This window comes from Sminthopsis crassicaudata, chromosome 2, assembly GCF_048593235.1.
Source record: "Sminthopsis crassicaudata isolate SCR6 chromosome 2, ASM4859323v1, whole genome shotgun sequence".
NCBI lineage: Eukaryota > Metazoa > Chordata > Mammalia > Dasyuromorphia > Dasyuridae > Sminthopsis > Sminthopsis crassicaudata.
In genome coordinates this window covers 329,810,769-329,834,021 of record NC_133618.1, presented here as the reverse complement: position 1 = coordinate 329,834,021, position 23,253 = coordinate 329,810,769, and the positions used below count along the sequence as shown (strand labels likewise).

Here is a 23,253-nt window from a genome sequence, read left to right as displayed (position 1 = left end):
TAGTTGCGTTGTAAAAAACTAGTGGTTTTTTTTTTTTTCTTTTCCCACATGACTATTCTTCAGATATTTAAAGGCAGTAATCATATCTTCCCCCTTAGTCTTTTGTAATTTAAATCTATAGTTTCCTCCACCATTTTTTATATAATATTGTTTCTAAATATTACCATTCTGCTTGCACTCTTCTGGATGGGACATAAAGTATATTCAGGGAGGGTTAGTACTTCTAGTGTGAGGGCTGCTGAGCCCTTTTCAGGGCTGTTTTCTATCTTTGGTGTCCATTTAATTCAAACAATTTTCATCTATGAGTCTAATAAGCTAATAGTATGGCCACCTTCTGGCAAACTGTTTCCACAGACAGATTAAACCAGGTTAAGGATAAACAGAGGGTCTTGGATCCTTTGGTGAGCTGGGGGGATGAATCCTCCAAATATGTGAAAAGTTCCTCCAGCAGAATGGGCAGATGAAAACAATTTGTTCTACCAGCCAGGAAGGTGACTGAAACAGAGTCTAAATCTTAGTTAGATATTGAAGACACCAAGGTCATCTGTTGCATCCCAAGCCATCACCAGTTGTCTTGACTTTGTCTTACTAATGGACTCCAATGACTCTGGAGAGTGAGGCTTAGCTCAACTACGCATCACTTAAATCTAATTTATTCATGAAGCAAAAAGGCACAACCTATATATCATTTTTTTAACCTATCTCAAAGTCCTGTGGCAAGTAACAAGTGACAAAGAAGCAGGTGAGGATATAGGAGCTGTAATCACAACCCTGAATGCAAGTGGCTCAGACCATAGTCATTTCACTGGGCAGGGGGATTCTGCAGCTCCCTGGGTGTCTGAGTAGCCTTCAAAGCATTGTGCTGCTCACTTCCTGGTGGGAGGAAAAGCCTAGAAAAGGTGCCCTAAAAATTAACTGCTTTACCCAACCCTGCCTTTCTTACTGCAACAGGTAGGGATCCTACTCAGTGGTCAGAACATTAAAAAGATAAACAAAAACTTTTGCAAATAGGATTCCATGTGCCATTGGTACATGAAATATATGCATATTTATAGGCAACATAAAATCCAAGAGACCTGAAAGATGAACAGCTCTTGTTGCAAAAGAATTTGGCAGGTTGATCACATCCAAATAGTAGTCCTCAGTGAAACAAGGCTGGCAAATGAAGGTTAGTTTGTTGAAGTTGGAGTTGGTTACACATTTTTCTAGAATTTTCTAGAATGGTTGCAAATCAAATCTAGTCAACAAGCTCGCATGCCTACCAAAAAGAGTGAACGATATATTCATGATAATGCGATTGACACTTGCAGGAAAGCACCATGCTACCATCACCAATGTGTATGTTCTCTCAATGACAAACCCAGATGAAAGCCAAGAAAAATTTTATGAAGACCTAGAAACCTTTATCATCAACATATCAAAGAAGCTTATAATTCTGGGTGACTTTTAATGCAAGAGTAAGCCAGTTAACAGACATAGCAAGAAGTCCTTAGGAGGAATGGAGTTGGAAATGGCAACAGCAATGGTCATTTACTAAAGACTTGTGCATCTCATGACCTCTTCACAAACCTTCAATTTACTTAAAAAATGATGTGTCCATGTCAAAGGTATTGTATTCTATGATTGAAGCAGAATTGGAGGAAAAATTTTCCTGACCAGTAACTTCAGGATTTCATTCATGTTGGACATTCATTCCATCAAAAGGTTGCATCCTCAAGCACCATAATAGACAATCTTAATGGGTTTCTGTTTCTCAAATGTCTTTTTATACTTAGATTTGGGTTTAAAGGGGTTTAGTAAACCCCATTAAAACTTGATCATTAGATGATAAAAAGACAGTTTAGATGGCACAGTGATAGAGTATTGGATTTGTTCAGGAAAACTGATCTTTCTGAGTTTAAATCTATCACTTACTAGCTGTGTGACCCTGAATAAGTCATTTAGCCGTGTTTGCCCCAGTTCCTTGTTTGTAAAATAACTTGAAGGAAACAACACAAAACACCAAAAGGAGTCACTGTATATAATTAAACAACAACATTAAATTAGAGGGTAAATATACAGTCTATCACAGGGAGTATACTCAAAGTTTTCTAGCTCAGGAAAGAGTAAAAATTGATTTATTTTTTTCTATTTATACATGTATATAAATTTTTAAAATACATATTTCTTTATGAATTGTGTTGAGAGAGAAAAATCTGAACAAAAGGGAAAAACCACAAGAGAAAAACAAAACAAAAAAGTGAACATAGCATATGTTGATTTACATTCAATCTCCATATTCTCTTTCTGGAGGCATATGGCATTTTCTATCCAAAGTTTATTGGAATTGCCTTGAATAACTGAATTGCTGAGAAGAGCCAAGTCTTTCATAGTTGGTCATCACACAATCTTGCTGTTACTGTGTACAATGTATTCCTGGTTCTGCTTGTTTTGCTCAGCATCAGTTCATGTCAATCTAAAATCACTTTGTTCATAATTTTTTATAGAACAATAATATTCCATAACTTTCATATACCATAAATTATTTAGCAATTCCCCAGCTGATGTGCTAGTCATTTCCCAATTCTTTGACACCACAAAAGGAGCTGCTACAAGCATTTTTGCACATGTGGGTCCTTTTCCCTTTAAGATTTCCCTGAGATATAGAGCCAGCAATGACACTGCTGGGTCAAAGGGTATGCACAGTTTTATAGCCCTTTGGGCAAAGTTCCAAATTTCTAAGAGTATACTTTTTTGAAAACCTTGACAAAGTAAAAAACCTGGACAATACATTTCAATATATAAGGAAAGAAAATTGCCCAATAAATCAATTAGAAACAGGGGAGAGTAAAAACAGAAAGATTCTAATAGTCATCTCCAGAAAGATACAGCAAATGAAAACATCCATGAATACATAACCCAAATGTAGTTTCCAAATCAAAGAAAAAATATTTCAAACTGCCAGAAGAATTCAAGTACCAAAGGTGCTGGCCTTAAATATAAAAGGCAAATTAGAGGAAGAGAGAAGAGTAGAGTTTTTAAAATTATGGATAGGGGAAAAAATCTTAACAAAAGATGATCATAAAAATATAACCTTTTCTTCTTGATTTTTTAATTTATTTTTTTATTAAAGCTTTTTATTTTCAAAACATATGCATGGGTAATTTTTAACATTAACTCTTGCAAAACCTCATGTTCCAATTTTTCCTCCTTCCCCTGTACCCTCCCCTAGATGACAAGTAATCTAACATATGTTAAACATGGTAAAAATATATGTGAAATCCATCATATACATATATATCTATACAATTATCTTGCTGCACAAGAAAAATCAAATCAAAAAGGAAAAAAAATAAAATAAGCAAACAACAAAAAAGAGTGAAAATGCTAAATTGTGATTCATACTCAGTTCCCATGATCCCTGCTCTGGGTGTAAATGGCTCTCTTCATCACAAGATCATCGGAACTGTGCTGAATCATCATCTCATTGTTGAAAAGAGCCAGAAATTGAGCATAGTATTATTTTGTAGTTGCCATGTACAATGATCTCCTGGTTCTGCTCATTTCACTTAGATCAGTTCATGTAAGTCTCTATGTCTCTCTGAAATCATCCTGCTGAACAAAAAAAAAAGATAATTCTGATAAAATTAAAGTTTCATACAAACAAAATCATTGTAGTGAGAATTATAAGAAAAGAAATGAGAATTTATTTTTTTGGCAGCAAATTTCTCTGATAAGGGTCTGATAAACATAGGGAATGGCTATAAATACATTCAGAATGCCATTTTTCAGGAAATAAATAATCAGAGCATATGCACAGGATATTTTCAAAGGAGGACAGGTGAATTCTCAACAACATAGTTTTAAGTGTTTCAAAATACTCATAAAGAGAAATGTTTATTAAATAATTCTGAGGATCATGGGAACTGAGTGTGAATCACAACATAGCATTTTCACTCTTTTTTGTTGTTTGCTTGCATTTTATTTTCTTTTTCATTTTTTTCCTTTTTTGATTTTTCTTATGCAGCAAGATAATTTTATAATGCTTATTAAGACAACTCACACCCATCAAATTGTCAAAGATTTAAAAAGGGAGGGAATGATACCTATTGGAAGAACTGGGGGGGGGGGGAAAGAGGGAGAACGGCAGACATAAGCTCACTATGCATTGTTGGAGGAGAAATGAACTGGTTCTAACATTCTGGAAAGCAATTTGGAACCATACTGAACTCAATATGCTATGTATATTTTCTTTAAGCAATGATAGCACTATTGGATATATAGCCCCCAAAAAATAAAAAATAAAGAGAAAGGACATGCCTATAGATACAAAAATATTTATAGTCGCTTTTTTTTTTCATTGCAAATAACTGGAAACTAAGTGCCTCAAAGAAATGATCATAAATGACTATAATTAAATATAACTGTAGCTTATAAAAGGAGGAAAGGGACATATTCACAGAAACATGAAAAGATCTGAGTAAATTTATCTACAGTGAGGGAGATGAGAGAGAACTAGCACAGTTGATCAGAACATTATGCAATTGTTAAGCAAAATTACCTTCAAAAGCTTCAGAACTCTTAAGTAGCAAAGACTGAAGATGACTCCTGCTTTCCACCCTTTCTTGTAAGGAGGTAGTGGAGAATGATTGTACATGCATATGAACAGGCTGAATGAGCCATATTTGTCACCTACAATCAATAGGACAATTTATTTTGCTCAATTAAACCTAGGAGGTTTTTATAGGAATAGAAGGGAACTGAGAAAGTGTCTTGGGATGGAAATATAATAATAAACTCTCCAGTGGTTTAAAAAAGGGAAAAAAGAAAAAAAAATGAGTACAGCAGCATCAATGAAACATACATAGAACAGAGAAGGGATTTCGGAAATCTGACTTTTTTGGGAGCAAGTGTTTTTTTTTAGGGGGGGCATTTTTTGTGGTCCCAGCTTTTAGCATAGTGGCACTTCATAAATGCTTGTTGATAAGGAGACACAAAGCACAAGCAGGAGGTGCTCTCTTTGTTGTTCAATAGTGTGCTCTTCTTTGTGATCCTCTTTGGGGTTTTCTTGGCAAAGATTTTGGAGTGGTTTTCCATTTCATTGTCCAGGTCATTTTTATACATGAGAAACTAAGGTAAACAGGCTTACATGATTTGCTCAAGGTTACACAGTAAGTGTCTGAAGTCAGATTTGAACTTGGGAAGATGAGTCTTCCTGAGTTCAGGATCACTACTCTAGCCATCTAGTTGCTCTGCAATGTTGAAGCGACTGTTACATTTAAGCTATATTTAAAAAAGAAAAAGCTATAAGAAATCTAACCATACTCTTTTTCTTTCCTTCCTTCCTTCCTCCCTCCATTCTTTCTTTCCTTCTTTCTTCCTTCCTCCCTCCTTCCTTTCTTCTTTCTTTCTTTCGAATGAACAAAGTTCCTGTTTATCAAGTTCATAATTTTTTAAGATGCTATAAAAATTTTTTTTTCAAGTTAAAGAAACTTATGTGAGTGGGTGGGATCGCCTTCCTCTGAGCACTGACTCCCAGGAGAGTCAGTGGCCCCACAAGGGAAGTTTTCAAGCAAGGACAACTGGAGACCACCAGGGAAGATCCATAACATTGCGGATTTTCTCATCCCATGATGGCTTCTTGAAAGAAACTAAATTGTGGATGGTTTCAGTTGACGTAATGGACGTGGGGAGAAGGGAACGTCGTAACGACGCAGCCGCTCACTTCCCTTTAGCTCTTCCCATCTTTAGTCGGGCCACACGCTTCTTCCGCGTTCACTCTCTCCCCCTCCTCTTTCTCCGCCCCATTTGTCTCGCTTTGACCAATCCCTTTGGACTTCCGTTCTTAGTCTACCCAATGGGAAGAAAGAGGAACCCTAGCATTGACGGAGGTAATAAGGAAAGGGAGCGGGTTCTTGGCTTCCTTCGAAACTCCGCGGGCGATGCTATCCACGTGATTGGGACACTGTGTTCTCCCTTCTCCCATTTCTTTTGAAGGTGATTTGAACAGACTTCGAGGGCGAGTGGGGAAGCTGGATTGCAGAAGCTTTCTGGGAGCAGCCATTGATCCTGAAACTCTGGGAGCTGGCCGCGTGCGTGCGAGGGAAGAGGGGCACACCTCCCTTCCTCCTTCCCCCTTGGCGCCCTGAGGAGGAGAAAACGCCTTCCCCTTTAGGAAGCTTAGGTTGCAGGAGAAAGGATCATTAATGCAGTTGAGAAGACCCCGATTTTCTCGTCACTTGACCCTGGAGCGAATTCCGGGTGAGTTTAGTACATTACCTCTGCTTGTTTCTCTCGAAGGGACTCTTAGTGACACCCAGCGGACTCTCTAGGAACTTCAAGGATGGTAGTTCATAATGGGGTGGTTATTAATGTGGAACTTTAAATAACTTTAAAGGATTTGGTGAGTTTTTGTTTTTAGCTCGGGGGAAGCATCCCGTTTGTCTGAAATGGTTTGCAGTAGTCATAATAGCTAGCATTTGTGCACCGCTTTAAGGTTTGCAAAGCACTCCACAAATCACGTTTTTTCTTAATGCTGCGAGATTGGTGCGGTGATTACCTCCATTTACAAAAGAAGACACTTGAAGCAGACGGAGATTTAGTGACTTCCCCAGGGCCTCATAGTGAATGTATTCCAGGTTGGTTTTAAATTCTGGTCTCCCTGATTCGCGGTCCAGTACTTCATTCAGTGCGTCTCTTAGACGCCTTATAATCCTAGCTTTTTAATCTGGGGTTTGTGAATTTATTTTTAAAAAATATTTAGAAAACGTAATTGGTGCTTTTGAATTCTGCATATCATACTTAATGCATCCAAAAAGATTTTTCTAAAATGGAACCCATAGGCTTCATCAGACTGCCAGAGAGCTGTGACACAAAAAGGCATTTTTCAACAACCACTTTTTGGCGCCGTTTAAAATTTCAGACAACAACTGAGGTCCACAACACGCCAAAAAAAAAAAAAAAAAAAAAAAGGTGAACATTTATCAGAATCAGGAGCTGGGAATATAATTTAAGCCCAAATTGTGAATGAAAATTAGATACGCGCGGTTAACCTCGTTTTACTCACTTTTTCAGTGGATGAGATGTCTCGGGTATTTTTAAGTACCCAAACTTTTTTTAATGCTTTGAAACAAATACTTTAAAATCTGGGCATGTTGGGTTTAATTCATTCTTTAATGACTCAAGGTATGAACTTCAATTTTGAGTTGAGTTGTCCCAGTACTAAGGGTCTGTTTGGCTTTTTAGGAGAAAGAGACAGACAGACACACAAAGACAGTGTGTAAGTACTATGTGTAAATTGAAGTTACCTCTCAAAAAGAACATTTCCAAGTAACAGAGGAACACAAAAAGAAGAGTGTAAATAAAACCACGAATTTCTGTTTCATCTTGCTTTATATGATATATATATATATATATATATGCTAAAGTTCACATGTAATTTTCAAAACTGCCTATTTGTGCTTCCTTTGTGAACTCCTGTTATCTTTTCTATGTGTATATACAAAGACATACATACTTATTTTTAAAATGCTTCAAAAGCCCTCATTTTGGCTTCAGTATGGCTAAATCTCCCATCTTTAAAATTTACTATAGACTAAGAAACCTGGTTACCTAACTTTACAGTTGTCTAAATATAATGTTCTCTGAGGATAGGTTTCTTGGGGAGCTTCTGGGAGGCAGCCTTCAGTTCACTTCAGTGTAATCCCCCCAAATGCAGCCAGGAGTTAAAGTCCAAATCCTTTATTTTCTCTTTCCAAGTCTTGTCTCCTTCCTTGGGTCCAGTTGGCTTTCTTAGAGGCCTATCTCTCTCCTTGGTTCCCAAGAGCTCTTGCTGCTAGTTCTTTGCCTTTGCCAGCTTCAACCTCCAGCCAGCACAAAGGTGGAAGATGGAATGGATCTGGCTCCTCCTCCGAGAATAGGCTTGTCCGTTAGTGGGCTTGTCCTCTCTGACTTCTGAATGTCTCAGACTGAATCCTGGTTGAGGCTCCTAGCTTATATATGCTCTCTTTAAAGTGTGAATCTTGTAGAACTCTAGTAAGTACTAGTACATTAGTGAACTAGAGAACTTAGCACTTTGTAAGAATCCTAACAATCTAGGGATGAGCACACTCTCTAAAGTATTCTTTAGTATGAATCTAAAGACTCTGCTTTTTCGAACTATTTTGTATCTAGAGACTTGTTTTCTGATTTGTTGTGATTTGGGTTAGTGAAGTTGTTGGATCAGTGTTCTCTGGATATGTGAGGTGGTTTATGATATTGTATATATTTAGTTTTATCATAGACAAAAAAAATGTACTTCTTGTAGATGAAGTAAACAGTTGTGTACATGATGCATTTCCCTTCCCTCAAGTTATGCTCCAAAAGTTTCTTGAGCTGTCTTGTTATGTCGTTGGGTTCTCAAGATGAAGGGGAGAAGGATAAGGTATAAAAAAAGCTAGGAAAGTAGGTTGAGCCAGGTTATAAAGGATAAATAATAAATAGGAGTTTGTGTTTGAATTTTAATCTAGAGGTAAATATAGAGATATTTTGAATTTATTGATAAGGGAGTGAAATAGATGTAACTTTAGAGAAAATTGTTTTGACCATTGTATGGGGAATGGATTGAAGTGGAAAGAGGTTTTAAGATCAAATATTAGGATGTGCAACTATTTTCTAGGAGGGCTTGGAGTAAAGAGAAGGGAGAATTTAAGAACTGTTGTGAAGATCTGATTGACAACTTAGAAATGGATTACATGTGTGAAAGGAAGAGTGAGAATTGAGTGTTTATCTTGAAAAAAACATTCTGCTTTCTATTTTTTTATTCATAGACTAGAAAAGGTGAAATATTTCAATTATTTATCACCTCACAAATAATAATTGTTGTTTATAATGCTCATATAGTAGCAGTTAGTTGAAGCAGCAGACAGGGCCTGGAATCAGAAAGACTCATCTTCTTGAGTTCAAATTTGGCCTTAGTCACTTACTAGATGTGTGACCCTGGGAAGTCATTTAGTTCTTTTTGCTTCAATTTCTTCATGTGTAAAATGAGCTAGAGAAGAAAGTGGTAAACCACTCTAGTCAGTGTCATTGCCAAGAAAACCCCAGTTGGTTATGACTGAAATGATTAAACAATAAAATTGGGTTTAAATGTTCTTTCTCTGATTTTAGCCTCACCCCAACTCTGGAACTTAGATATCACAGGTATTATTCAGATTTATTTTTATTTATGAAATAATCAAAGGTTTCTCTAGTAAGGGGACTTGCCTATGGTAAATATTAGAGGAATGGTTGATTCAGGCTTGTCCAACTTCACTTCTAGCATTCTGTCTATTATGCTAAACTGCTTCTTGTGAGATATGATTTATTTGGACCCTTACACTATCCAAATCAGTATTAATGGAATCATATCAAAATTCATTATATAAAGTCCCAGAGCTGTGAGCTACAGATTCTAAATTCAGTTGCTTAACTATAGGAAGTTAGCAAAAAGTTCTCCATCCTTGTTTTTCCTTCTCATAGTGAACAAGCCCAGTGTGGCAGAGATGACAGATATCTGGCAAGTCCCCTAAAGCATGTTTGTACCTCTGGACCAGTCTCTTATCCAGTAGGAGCAGGAGACTTATCTTATGATCACCTAGGACACTTATCCTGATAACTTGTATTGTTTTCTCCTGTCCAAACTAAGAAAACATCTGTCCATTTTGTGTAGAAGTAACTCTTCACCTAATTTGTGATCCTGCTGACATTTTGCTTATTTTAGCTTACATGTCAAATGTTAATCAGTGGAATTATTCTGTATTTGGTATAGCTGATCTGGAATGACTGGACATCTAGCCATATAACAAAAGAACCTTGGAAGGAAGAGGCATGTCAGATCATGATGAAACTCAGAGGTCCACTTCATTAGAGGGAATCATGGGTCCTTTAATAAAGTGTCACTTGCTCAGAGTTCTGTTTCAGTTCCTTTTACTGTAAATGGGATAATTTTAATCCCTACACTCTTAATTCACCTAAAGAAAGAGGTGTTTATATACCTACAAGAGATTATCACTTCAACAAGTCTCTAGGAATCAAATTGTTTAAATGATTAAATGTTTCCATGTTAAGTCAGTAAATCTTCAAGCTTTTAAATGTTTTTTATGTGCTGGGCCTTGTACCATCAGGGAGCTTACATTCCAAGGGAGAATATGGCATGTCCAGAAATAAGTATATATAAGTTATATGCAAAACAAATATGAAGGACTGGACACATTGACACATTGAGGTCAAAATCTTCTCTTTCCACACTATATTCTTCCACCTCTCTGATGAGCCTGATGCCATGCTTTCCCACTAGTCTTTGGAAATCTCAGTTGGTTATTGTATTGATTAGAACACTAAAATCTTTTATTGTTTTTGCTTTTTGTGGTCATGCTGTAAATTGTTCTGGTTCTGCTCTTTATAGGTTCATATAAGACTTCCTAAGTTTCTCAGAAATCTTCATGTTTGTCATTCCTTATGGTTTAATAATGTTCTACATATGCTCTAATTTGTCCAAATCTTTACCATTTGATGGTCACCCACTTTCTTTCCAAATCTTTGTGTTGATAGCATAACCAAGGACATCTTGATGTTCTTGGGGTATTTACCAAGTAGTGGTATCATTGATATCTGTGGGAGTATGTTTTGTAAAATGTTCCATCAAAAATGGTTAAAATCAGTGTTTTAACATTTAAAAGGTAAAATTCCAATCATATGGAAAATTACCTTAAGGAACACATTTCCTGATAATGTCTGTTATTTATAAACATGACTTCGACCATCAACTCTGTAATTTTTCCCTCAAAGAACCCAGATGATTCCTGATCTTCAGCTGCCCTGTTTATGAGAATAACTTCCATATATATATATATATATATATATATATATATATATATATTTATAGAGAAAACCGAGAGATTATTATGGAAAGAGCAATTAGAAGGGGGTAACCTGAAACATCTATAATCTCAGTAGACAAAAGTGGAAGGAATTTAAGATAGACTAGGTACTACATCTTCAGTTCCTTAGAGGATGATTTTGCATTTAGTATTTCAGGTAATGTGTCAGTCCAATTGTAGTAATCCTACCATTGCTGCCACGTCTACCTTTCCAAAAAAAAAAAAAAAAAAAAAAACAACCTTTTACAATATCTTTAGGGTAAAATCTTAGTAAATGAGTCTTTGGATAGATAGGATCAGTTTTGTGATTTATTGTATGTTGTCAAATTGTTCTCCAAAGTTTTTGGACCATTCTTTACCATTAATTTTTCCTATATCAGGGGTCAAGAGATAAGTTTTGGTTGTAACCACTCCTCTAGTCCTAGTTTGAGTCTCCTACCTCTTTTTTTTTCTTCTTTGTTTCTTTAAAACTTTTCTAAAATATATGGTGATTTCATCAGTATAGTAATTCTGAAGATTCTTACATTGTTAATAGCTGATATGTATTAATCACTTACTTTTTTTGCTGATGTTGGAAAACTTCCTTGAGATAGATGATGTCTTTTTTTTTTTTTTTTTTTTTTTTTTTTTTTTTTTTTTTTTTTTCCCCCAAGCTTTTTTGAAGCATGCTTTTTAGAAATGTATCTCAGGTTATGGTGTATTTATAACCCATGCCTCTAGTTTTGTACCTTTTTTTCATTTCTGTAATTTTTCCTTTTCCCCATTTTTGTTTATGATATTATCTTGGAGGCTAATAATGAGTATTGAAAGGAGTACTTAATCTTGTATTCATTTTCAGGATTCTCTGCACATTTTGTATATTTTTAATTTCTTTGGACCTCAGATTCCTCTACACAACTTATTTTCTTATACAGATTGTTTTTTTTGGGGGGGGGAATGTCAGCAATCTTAGATTGTTGTGTTCATCTGTTCACCAAGTCTGTCACTTAATTCTATGTATTTTTAAATATCTTGCTAATTCTTTTTTTTTTTTTTTTAAATTTTTTATTTTATTTTATAATTATAACATTTTTTGACAGTACATATGCATGGGTAATTTTTTACAACATTGTCCCTTGCACTTATTTCTATTCAGATTTTTTCCCTTCCTCCCCCAAACCCCTCCCCCAGATGGCAAGCAGTCTTATATATGTTAAATATATTACAGTATAATTTAGATACAATATATGTGTGTAGAACCGAATTTTTTGTTGCACAGGAAGAATTGGATTCAGAAGGTAAAAATAACAGTTTACATTCATTTCCCAGTGTTCCTTTTCTGGATGTAGCTGGTTCTTTCCATCATTAATCAATTGGAATTGGATTAGCTCTTCTCTATGTTGAAGAAATCCACTTCCATCAGCATACATCCTCGTACAGTATCATTGTTGAAGTGTATAATGATCTTCTGGTTCTGCTCGTTTCACTCAGCATCAGTTGATGTAAGTCTCTCCAAGCCTCTCTATATTTCTCCTGTTGGTCATTTCTTATAGAACAATAATATTCCATAACATTCATATACCATAGTTTACCCAACCATTCTCCAATTGATGGACATCCATTCATCTTCCAGCTTCTAGCCACTATGAAAAGGGCTGCCACAAACATTTTGGCACATACAGGACCCTTTCCCTTCTCTAGTAGTTCCTTGGGGTATAAGCCCAGTAGTAGTATGGCTGGGTCAAAGGGTATGCACATTTTGATAACTTTTTGGGCATAATTCCAGATTGCTCTCCAGAATGGCTGGATTCTTTCACAACTCCACCAACAATGCATCAGTGTCCCAGTTTTCCCACAGCCCCTCCAACATTCATCGTTATTTGTTCCTGTCATCTTAGCCAATCTGACAGGTGTGTAATGATACCTCAGAGTTGTCTTAATTTGCATTTCTCTGATCAATAGTGATTTGGAACACTCTTTCATATGAGTGGAAATAGTTTTAATTTCATCCTCTGAAAATTGTCTGTTCATATCCTTTGACCCTTTATCAATTGGAGAATGGCTTGATTTCTTATAAATTAAAGTCAATTCTCTGTATATTTTGGAGATGAGGCCTTTATCAGAACCTTTAACTGTAAAAATGTTTTCCCAATTTGTTACTTCCCTTCTAATCTTGTTTGCATTAGTTTTGTTTGTGCAGAAACTTTTTAATTTGGTGTAATCAAAATGTTCTATTTTGTGATCAATAATGGTCTCTAGTTCTCCCTTGGACACAAACTCCTTCCTCCTCCACAAGTCTGAGAGGTAAACCATCCCCTGTTCCTCCAATTTATTTATGGTTTCGTTCTTTATGCCTAAATCTTGGACCCATTTTGATCTAATCTTAGTATGTGGTGTTAAATGTGGGTCCATGCCTAGTTTCTGCCATACTAATTTCCAGTTTTCCCAGCAGTTTTTGTCAAATAATGAATTCTTATCCCAAAATTTGGGATCTTTGGGTTTGTCAAAGATTAGGTTGCTATTTTTATTCACTATCTTGTCCTGTGAACCTAACCTATGCCACTGATCAACTAGTCTATTTCTTAGCCAATACCAAATGGTTTTGGTGACTGTTGCTTTATAATATAGCTTTAAATCAGGTACACTTAGACCACCTTCCTCTGACTTTTTTTTCATTAGTTCCCTTGCAATTCTCGACCTTTTATTCTTCCATATGAATTTTGTTGTTATTTTTTCTAGGTCATTAAAATAGTTTCTTGGGAGTCTGATTGGTATAGCACTAAATAAATAGATTAGTTTGGGGAGTATTGTCATCTTTATTATATTCGCTCGGCCTATCCAAGAACATTGAATGTCTTTCCAATTATTTAAATCTGACTTTATTTTTGTGGCAAGTGTTTTGTAATTTTGCTCATATAATTCCTGACTCTCCTTTGGTAGATATATTCCCAAATATTTGATACTATCAACTGTTATTTTGAATGGAATTTCTCTTTGTATCTCTTGCTGTTGGATTGTGTTGGTAATGTATAAAAATCCTGAGGATTTATGTGGATTTATTTTGTATCCTGCGACTTTGCTAAAATTCTGAATTATTTCTAATAGCTTTTTAGCAGAGTCTTTGGGGTTCTCTAAGTATACCATCATGTCATCTGCGAAATGTGACAATTTGATTTCTTCATTTCCTACTCTAATTCCTTGGATCTCTTTCTCGGCTCTTATTGCCAAGGCTAGAGTTTCTAGTACTATATTGAATAGTAATGGTGATAGTGGGCAACCTTGTTTCACTCCTGATCTAACAGGGAAAGGTTCTAGTTTATCACCATTACATATGATGTTTACTGAAGGTTTTAAATATATGCTCCTTATTATTTTAAGGAATAGTCCATTTATTCCTATACTCTCAAGCGTTTTTAGTAGGAATGGATGTTGGATTTTATCAAATGCCTTTTCTGCATCTATTGAGATGATCATATGGTTTTTATTAATTTGATTATTAATATGGTCAATTATACTAATAGTTTTCCTAATATTAAACCAGCCCTGCATTCCTGGTATAAATCCCACTTGGTCATAGTGTATTATCCTGGGGATGATTTTCTGAAGTCTATTTGCTAATATCTTATTTAAGATTTTAGCATCAATATTCATTAAGGAAATTGGTCTATAGTTTTCTTTCTCAGTTTTCGATCTACCTGGTTTAGGTATCAGTACCATGTCTGTGTCATAGAAGGAATTTGGTAGGACTCCTTCAATCCCTATTTTTTCAAATAGTTTACATAGCATTGGAGTTAGTTGTTCTTTAAATGTTTGGTAGAATTCACCTGTAAATCCATCTGGTCCTGGGGACTTTTTCTTAGGAAGTTGGTTAATAGCTTGGTCTATTTCTTTTTCTGAGATGGGACTATTTAGACTACTTACTTCTTCCTCTGTTAATCTGGGCAAGCTATATTTTTGAAGGTATTCTTCCATTTCATTTAAGTTATCGAATTTATCGGCATAAAGTTGAGCAAAGTAGCTCCTAACTATTGTTCTAATTTCCTCTTCATTAGTGGTGAGTTCACCCTTTTCATTTTCAAGACTATCAATTTGCTTTTTCTCTTTCCTTTTTTTAATCAGGTTTACTAAGGGTTTGTCTATTTTGTTGGTTTTTTCATAAAACCAACTCTTAGTTTTATTAATTAATTCAATAGTTTTTTTACTTTCAATTTTATTAATCTCACCTTTTATTTTTTGAATTTCAAGTTTTGTGTTTGTCTGGGGGTTTTTAATTTGTTCCTTTTCTAGCAATTTTAGTTGTAAACCCAATTCGTTGGCCCTCTCTTTCTCTATTTTATGCAAGTAGGCCTGTAGAGATATAAAACTTCCCCTAATTACTGTTTTGGCTGTATCCCACACATTTTGGTATGATGTCTCATTATTGTCATTTTCTTGGGTGAAGTTATTAATTATGTCTATGATTTGCTGTTTTACCCAATCATTCTTTAGTATAAGATTATTTAGTTTCCAATTATTTTTTGGTCTATTTTCCCCTGGCTTTTTATTAAATGTTATTTTGATTGCATTATGGTCTGAAAAGGATGCATTTACTATTTCTGCCTTACTGCATTTGATTTTGAGGTTTTTATGCCCTAGTATATGATCAATTTTTGTATAGGTTCCATGAACTGCTGAGAAGAAAGTATATTCCTTTCTGTCTCCATTTAGCTTTCGCCAAAGATCTATCATATCAAACTTTTCTAGTATTCTATTTACCTCTTTGACTTCTTTCTTATTTATTTTGTGGTTTGATTTATCTACTTCTGATAGTGCAAGGTTGAGATCTCCCACTATTATAGTTTTGCTATCTATTTCCTCTTGCAGCTCTCTTAATTTCTCTTTTAAGAATTTAGATGCTGCACCACTTGGTGCATACATGTTTAATATTGACACTGCTTCACTATGGATGCTTCCCTTTAGCAGGATATAATGCCCTTCCTTATCTCTTTTAATTAGATCAATTTTTGTTTTTGCTTGATCTGAGATGAGGATGGCTACTCCTGCTTTTTTGGTTTTGCCTGAAGCATAATAGATTCTGCTCTACCCTTTTACTTTTAGTTTGAATGTCTCATCCTGTTTCAGGTGTGTTTCCTGTAAACAACATATAGTAGGATTCTGACTTTTAATCCAGTCTGCTAACTGCTTCCTCTTTATGAGGCAGTTTGCCCCATTCACATTTATGGTTAGAAGGACTAATTCTATATTGCTTGCCATCCTATTAACCCCTGCTTATGCTTTTCCCCTTTCCTTCCCTTTTACCCTCCTATCCAGTATTAAACTGGTAAACACCACTTGCTTTTCACAGCCCTCCCTTTTTAGGATCCCTCCCCCACCTTAAAGATCCTCCCCTTATTTTATCCCTTTTCCTCGAAATTACTGTATTCCCTTCCCCTTAGCTTACTCCTTCCCTTTCACTTTTCAATGAAGTGGAAGAAGTTTCACCATAAATCGAATATGTCTATTGATACACGCTATGTTCATCTCCCTCCTTTCTTTCTCTCAGATATAATAGGTTACCTTTGCCTCTTCATGAGATGTAGTACCACCACTTTATACTTTTTTATGATATAATCTCCTTTCCACCTCTAGTTTCTAAGACAAATTGTACATATGTTCTTTACATATTTTTTTGACAGAAGTATAGTTCTCAAGATTTCTTTTTACCTTTTTTAGAAGTCTCTTGAGTTCTGTATTTGAAGATCAAACCTTTTATGTAAGTCTGGTTTTTTCATCAAAAATAGATGGAATTCATTTATTTCGTTAAATGTCCATCTTCTTCCCTGGAAAATGATGCTCATTCTTGCTGGGTAAGTTATTCTTGGCTGCATACCAAGTTCCTTAGCCTTTCGGAATATCATGTTCCAGGCCCTGCGTTCTTTTAATGTGGACGCTGCTAGATCCTGGGTTATCCTTATTGTGGATCCTCCATATCTGAATTGTTTTTTTCTAGCAGCTTCCAATATCTTTTCCTTTGTCTGATGGTTCTTGAACTTGGCCACTATATTTCTTGGCGTTTTGATTTTAGGGTCCCTTTCAGTAGGTGATCGATGAATTTTTTCAATGTCTATTTTACCCTCTGTTTCCAAAACGTCTGGGCAGTTCTCTTTGATAATTTCCTCGAAAATGGTGTCCAAGCTCTTTTTTTCCTCCCATTTTTCAGGGAGTCCGATTATTCTCAAATTGTCTCTCCTGGATCTGTTTTCCAGGTCTGTTGTCTTTCTGGTAAGGTACTTGACAGTCTTTTCAATTGTTTCATTTCTCTGGTTTTGCTTGACTCCCTCTTGGTTTCTCCTTGAGTCATTCATTTCTACTTGTTCCAGTCTAATTTTCAATGATGTATTTTCTTCACTCACTTTTTTTATATCTCTTTGTAATTGTCCAATTGAGTTTTTATCTTCTATGGAATTTTTTTCCATTGTATCCATTTTATTTTTTAGAGAGCTGATTTCTTTTTCCAGCTCTCTAATCCTGTTTTCCTTGGAGTTGTTTACCTTTTCCAGCTCACTAATCCTGTTTTCCTTGGAGTTGTTTACCTTTTCCAGCTCACTAATCCTGTTTCTCAATGATTTGATTTCTTTATCCATTCTGTCTTTGAATGCATGGGATGACTTCTCCAGGCTCTCTTGCCAAGCTTCCCTTTCCTTTTCCCATTTCTCTTCCAGCTCTCTTGTGAGAGCCTTTTTGATTTCCTCTATGAGGTTCTTTTGTATTGAGGAGCAGCTTATATCCCTCCCAGGGGATACATCTGGGGACAGTCTGTTCCTAGTCTCTTCAGCATTTGAAGTCTGCTCCCTCTCCACACAGAAGCTGTCAATGGTTAGAGCCCTTTTGAATTTTTTGTTCATTTTGTCAGAGTAGGAATCAAAGAAAACAAACTGACAAGAGAAACAATTGGTCTGTTTTGCGGGGGATAGGGCTGGATGTTATTAATGGGCTTCCTCTACAGACTGGGGGTAGGGCAGCAGAGAGCCACTAACAGAACAGCAATGACTGTACTGAGTCTGTGCTCTGAGGCTCCGAGAACGCACCGAGTCAGTCCAGGTGGGGGTTGGGGGTGGCCGGGCTCTGAGAGACGCTGGCTTTCTGGGGTTTTAATCTTCACCTCCGGTGTTTACACCCTCTCCACCGCTCCTGGCTTGCTGCCAAGACGGAGCATCCACACTGGGGCAAAAGCCCTTTCGCAGAAACGGCAGAGATCACATCCCTCCCCCTCCGGTCTGAGCTGTGTGAGCTGCCTGTCTTGCTCTGGCTGTCTGCCCTCAGTCTGCGCCCAGTCTGATTGACCCTCCCCCGAACAAACACAGACCTTTTCTGGCGACTTTCAAGGATGTCTTCTCTTGGTGATAATTTGTGGATTTCTTTCTGGGTCAAGCATTAAGTCAGAGGCTTGTCATGAAGTAAGTTCTGAGAGAAAACGAGGAGCTCAAGCAGCTGTCTGCCTCCACGCCGCCATCTTGGCCGGAAGTCAATATCTTGCTAATTCAATGATTTTTCTGTGGCTATATTTTTTGTAATCTTCATTAACTGTCATTCCTGTTTTATGAATTAATTCTGTTGGTTGCAGTTTTTTATTACAGTCTGTATATAGATCATTTTCATTATTTCCCAATTTTTTCAGTATTTTAAAATTTTGGTTGATTTTCTTCCAGATTGTTTTCTCTTTAGTCTTCTTGTGATTTTGTGGGTTTTTTAAGTTCTATTTCTTTCTTAATTATTTTGAATGTATTCTTTAGTTGATTTCATTTTAGGATATTTTGTATGGTTTCTCTTTCCTTCCCATTATTTCTGTTATTTTAACTGGTTTAGTTGCTCTTTTAAATCCTTTTTCTTTTTTAGTGTTATTTTGTTATTTTTGAAGGACTTGGAAGGAGTATAGCTGAGATTGGAACCTATACTTTCCAGAATTTTATTGATGGATAACTGGTCTGGCTGGTCTTGAATATGTTTAGTCTTGGGAAATTACTGTGTAAGATAGCTTGCTTCTTTGTTAGTTCTAAAAAGTTGGCCATCTGCTTCCTTATAACTTAGATTAATAGGATCATAATTGTAGAGTGGGAAGGACCATAACAATAATTATAATAGCATATATAAAGCACTTTAAGGTGTTTGAAGTGCTTTATAAATATTATCTCATTTTATCCTCACAACCTGGAAAAGTGCTGGTTCCCATTTTACAGATGAGGAAACTGAAGCAGGTAGGTTTAGTGATTAGATCCAGGTTTGAACTCAGGTCTTCCTGATTTCAGCTCTAGTGCTCTGTCCACTTCTGCCAGAAACTAGCTCCATCACATCTCTACTTTCCAAGTGGGATACTAAGTCCTAGAGAAGTTAAATATTGCCCAAGTTTACACAGATAGTAACATATACAATACTGAACCAGAATTCAAACTTCTTTCTGTCCTAGTTCTGCTATCTTGAGCATCATAGAAAAAGCCCATTCACCTTTCCATATGTTAACATCTCAAATGATTAAAAATGGCTTTATATAAGATCTTTAATATAAGGTTGAAATGGATTCATGATTTAGACAGAAAGAGTGATACTATAAGCAAATTAGAAAAACAAAGGAAATTTACCTCTCAGAATTGTGGAGAAGGAAGGAATTTGAGGCCAAAGAAGAACTTGAGTACATTATATAATGTAAAATGGATAATTTTGATTATATTAAGTTAAAAAGTTTGTTTACAAATAAAACCAATGCAAACAAGATTAGAAGGGAACCAGTAAATTGGGAGGAACATTTTATATCCAAGGGTTCTGATAAAGACCTCATTTCTAAAATATGGAGAGAATTGACTCAGATTTGTAAGAATACAATCATTTTCCAGTGATAAATGGTCAAAAGATATGAATAGACAATTTTCAGATGAAGAAATTAAAACCATTTCTAGTCATATGAAAAGATGCTCTAAATCACTTTTGAGTAGAGAACTGCAAATTAAGACAACTCTGAGGTACCACTACATACCTCTCAGATTGGTTAAGATGACAGGAAAAGATGATGAGTGTTGGAGGGGATGTGGGAAAACTGGGACACTGATACATTGTTGGTGGAGTTGTGAAATGATCCAACCATTCTGGAAAATTGAAACTATGAAACTGTTCATACCTTTTGATCCAGTGGTGTTTTTATTGGGCCTGTATTCCAAAGAGATCATAAAAAAGGAAAAAGGGACCTATGTGTGCAAAAAATATTTGTGGCAGCCCTTTTTGTAGTGGCAAAAAAACTGGAAACTGGATGCCCATCAGTAGGAGAATGGCTGAATAAGATATAGTATATGAATGTAATGGAATATTATTGTTCTATAAGAAACAATCAGGCAGGATGATTTCAGAAAGGCCTAGAAAGACTTTCATGAATTCATGCTAAGTGGAGTAGAATTGTATTGTATTGTACCCAGGAACAAGATTATGTGATGATCAATTCTGATGGACATGATTCTTTTCAAAATTGAGGCTAGTTCCAATAATCTTGATATGGAGAGAGCCATTTAGACCCAGAGAGAGGACTGTGGGAACTGAATGTGGATCACAACATAGTATTTTCACTTTTTTTGTTGTTTATTTGCATTTTTGTTTTCTTTTTTATAACATATATTGGATTACTTGCTGTCTAGAGGAGGGCGTGGGAGGGAAAGGAGGGAGAAAAATTTGGAACACAAGGTTTTACAAGGGTGAATGTTGAAAATTATCTATGCATATGTTTTGAAAATAAAAAACCTTTCATGAAAAAAAACCCAAGTCTTTAAAAAAATGGTTCTTATAAACTGAATGTGGGTAGAAGCATTCTATTTTCATCTTTTTCTGTTTGCTTTTTCCTTCTCATGTTTTTTTCTTTTGTTCTTTTTTTCTTTCACAATATGACCAATGTGGAAATATGCTTTAAATGGTTGTAATGTGTCTTACCGTATCAGATTCTTTGCTGTCCTGGGGAGATAGAGAGGGAAGAAAGGAAGAAAAAATTAGGAACTCAAAATCTTACAAAAATGAATGTTGAAAACTATTTTTACATATAATTGGAAAAATAAAATTCTATTGAAGGAAAAAAAAAGAAAACTCTTATATGCCAAATGCTGTATTCTTATGTACTCTTCTCTGTATCTTCTTCTTCTAGCCCTAATTATTTATATCTTTATTCTAGAGCTGTTACATTTTGGTCAGTTTCCTCTGTTCAAGTTCTCCAGTATGTTTATAAAGTCATAGATGAGGAGCACCGAGGTGGTGCAGTGGATAGAGCACCAGCCCCTGAAGTCAGGACGACCTGAGTTAAACTCTGGCCTCAGACACTTAACACTTCCTGTGTGACCCTGGGCAAATACTTAACTCCAATTGCCTCAGGGAAAAAAAAAAGTTATAGATATGAGATCTTGAAGAGACTTGGAAATTTGTTCCAAACTCTTTCTTCCCCCTTTGTTTTTGCAGATGAGGAAACTGAGGACTGATGTGTCAGGGAATCCAAAGATTCCTGAGGGTTTTGAAGTCCTTAGTTTCCTAAGTCTCATTAACAATTGTTTATGATCATGAGGCAATTAACATAACTGCCATGCTCTTTCAGTGGTGGGCACAGTCAGCAATGGAACCACCTGATGTTTCTTGGCTCTTCTCCTTCGTTTCAAAGGTCTGCTCCATCTCTCTCTGATGGACAAGGCAAATACGACTCGTTGGCCCCATCTGATTTCTTCTCCATCTGTAGAGATACAAACCCTCTCCCCCAAGCAGTTAACCTATCTGGTCCCTTACATTCATCACCTCTCTCCACATCACCTAGTGATTATCTAAAGATAATGGAGCTGGACCTCCAGAAAGCTAGCCCAGACATTACATTTACTAACTTAACTTGATACCCAATCCAGCCTTTTCTCTATGTAACAAATGCAAGTTTTTTTTTTTTTTTTCCCTCTTTTGGGGGGGGGATAGGGGTGGGGTTTGCTTCTCTGCAGAGCCTACAGTGAGCCTACTCTGAGATACAGATATCACACTACCATTATTTGTCTGAGTTTGCATTAACTTTGTTAGGGTCACATTCAACTTGCCAGCTTTAAATTCTGAGCTACCTTTTTAAGTAAGCTTTTCAATCTAGGTTTCCTTATTTATTATACCAATAAAATTGACCTTTTTGAATAGGACTTTACATGTATTACTGTGGAACTTTGTCTTGTTGGTTTGAACCCACGATTCTAATCTATTAAAATCCTTTTAAGGCCTGATTTTGTCTTTATTAACTATCTGGCATTGTTTCATTTGAAAAAAATATGAGCATATATTTATAAAAAGTGTTGATAAAAATCACATATAATTTCAGAATTGAACAGGAGTTGCATTAGAGATTTAGAGCTGGAAGGAAACTCACAAGCCATCCAGTTCACCCTTCGTTTTACAAAAAAGTAAACTGATGTTCAGAATGATAACATGTCTGGCCCAAAGTCAAAGCACTAAGTGGTCGGATTGGGTTGTGTTTGGTTTGAGAACCAAAAATCTGCAGAGAATGAAGGATGTGTATACACTCTGTATTAAAAGTCACTTTGGCAGACCTTGGTAACTCACTTAACAATGAAGATGTAGCTATGCTGGGTACACAGGAAACTCTCTTAAAACAGTTAAGCTATCTTTCACGTTCATCTGACAAAAGACATTTGTTCTGTGCAGCTCTTTTCCCCCATTAGATTTGTGCCGGAAAAAAACCCAAAGTGAGCAAGGTAGAACTGCTGGAGAAATCTGTCCCGAAGCCCTCCCTCCCTCTCCCCACCCCTTTCCTCTCTCTCTCTCTCTCTCCCTCCCTTTCCTCCCAGAATGTAAATTTGAGGAACTGCCCAGGCTGGCAGGCTTCTCTTCCCTTTGTCCCACCTCTTTTCCCCCCTTCCAGTTATGCTCTTGACTTCTGTCTTCTTATGTGGTTAGCTTCTCTTCCCTCTTACTACCCAGCTTTCCAGCTTCTTTTTATGCTTTGTCTTTCCCCATTAAAATGTCTGCTTTGAAGTCAGAAATACATTCTGCCTGTGTTTCCGGGGTCCTTGCCTCAATACTGGGCACATGGTAAATGCTTAATTGCAAGTGCTTGTGGGAGGAAGAGGCTGACAGAATCTCAGTCTCTCTGTGGTATTGCTTAGGATGGGGCCCACTAGAGCCTTATCATCAGTAAGTTGCCAACAGATTTGCCTAAGATCTCCAGAAAAAGGGAACATTCTACCACTCAAGCAGTTTATTTTATTTTTTTGGCTAGCTGTGGTTGTTAGAAAAGCAAGTAGGTAGTGCACCTGGCCTGGTAACAGAAAAATTTATTTTCCTGAACTTAAATCTGGCTTTCAGCTCTGTGTGACTTTCAGCAAGTCACTTAATCCTATTTACCTCAGTGTCCTCA

The 23,253-nt window shown here is 36.2% G+C and overlaps 1 protein-coding gene across 2 annotated transcripts in view; it reads left to right on the top strand.

Moving 5' to 3' along the window:
• The window catches only part of WDR89 (WD repeat domain 89), a 59,227-nt gene that overhangs the window by 22,439 nt on the left and 13,535 nt on the right, over positions 1-23,253 (top strand). The window contains exon 1 of one of the 2 annotated variants that reach the window (XM_074290331.1): positions 5,817-6,240. The exons of the other annotated variant lie outside the window; for it this stretch is intronic. The gene's annotated coding sequence lies outside the window, so the exon portion shown is untranslated. Of the gene's footprint in view, positions 1-5,816; positions 6,241-23,253 lie in introns of those variants that run through there. 2 annotated transcript variants of the gene reach the window in all.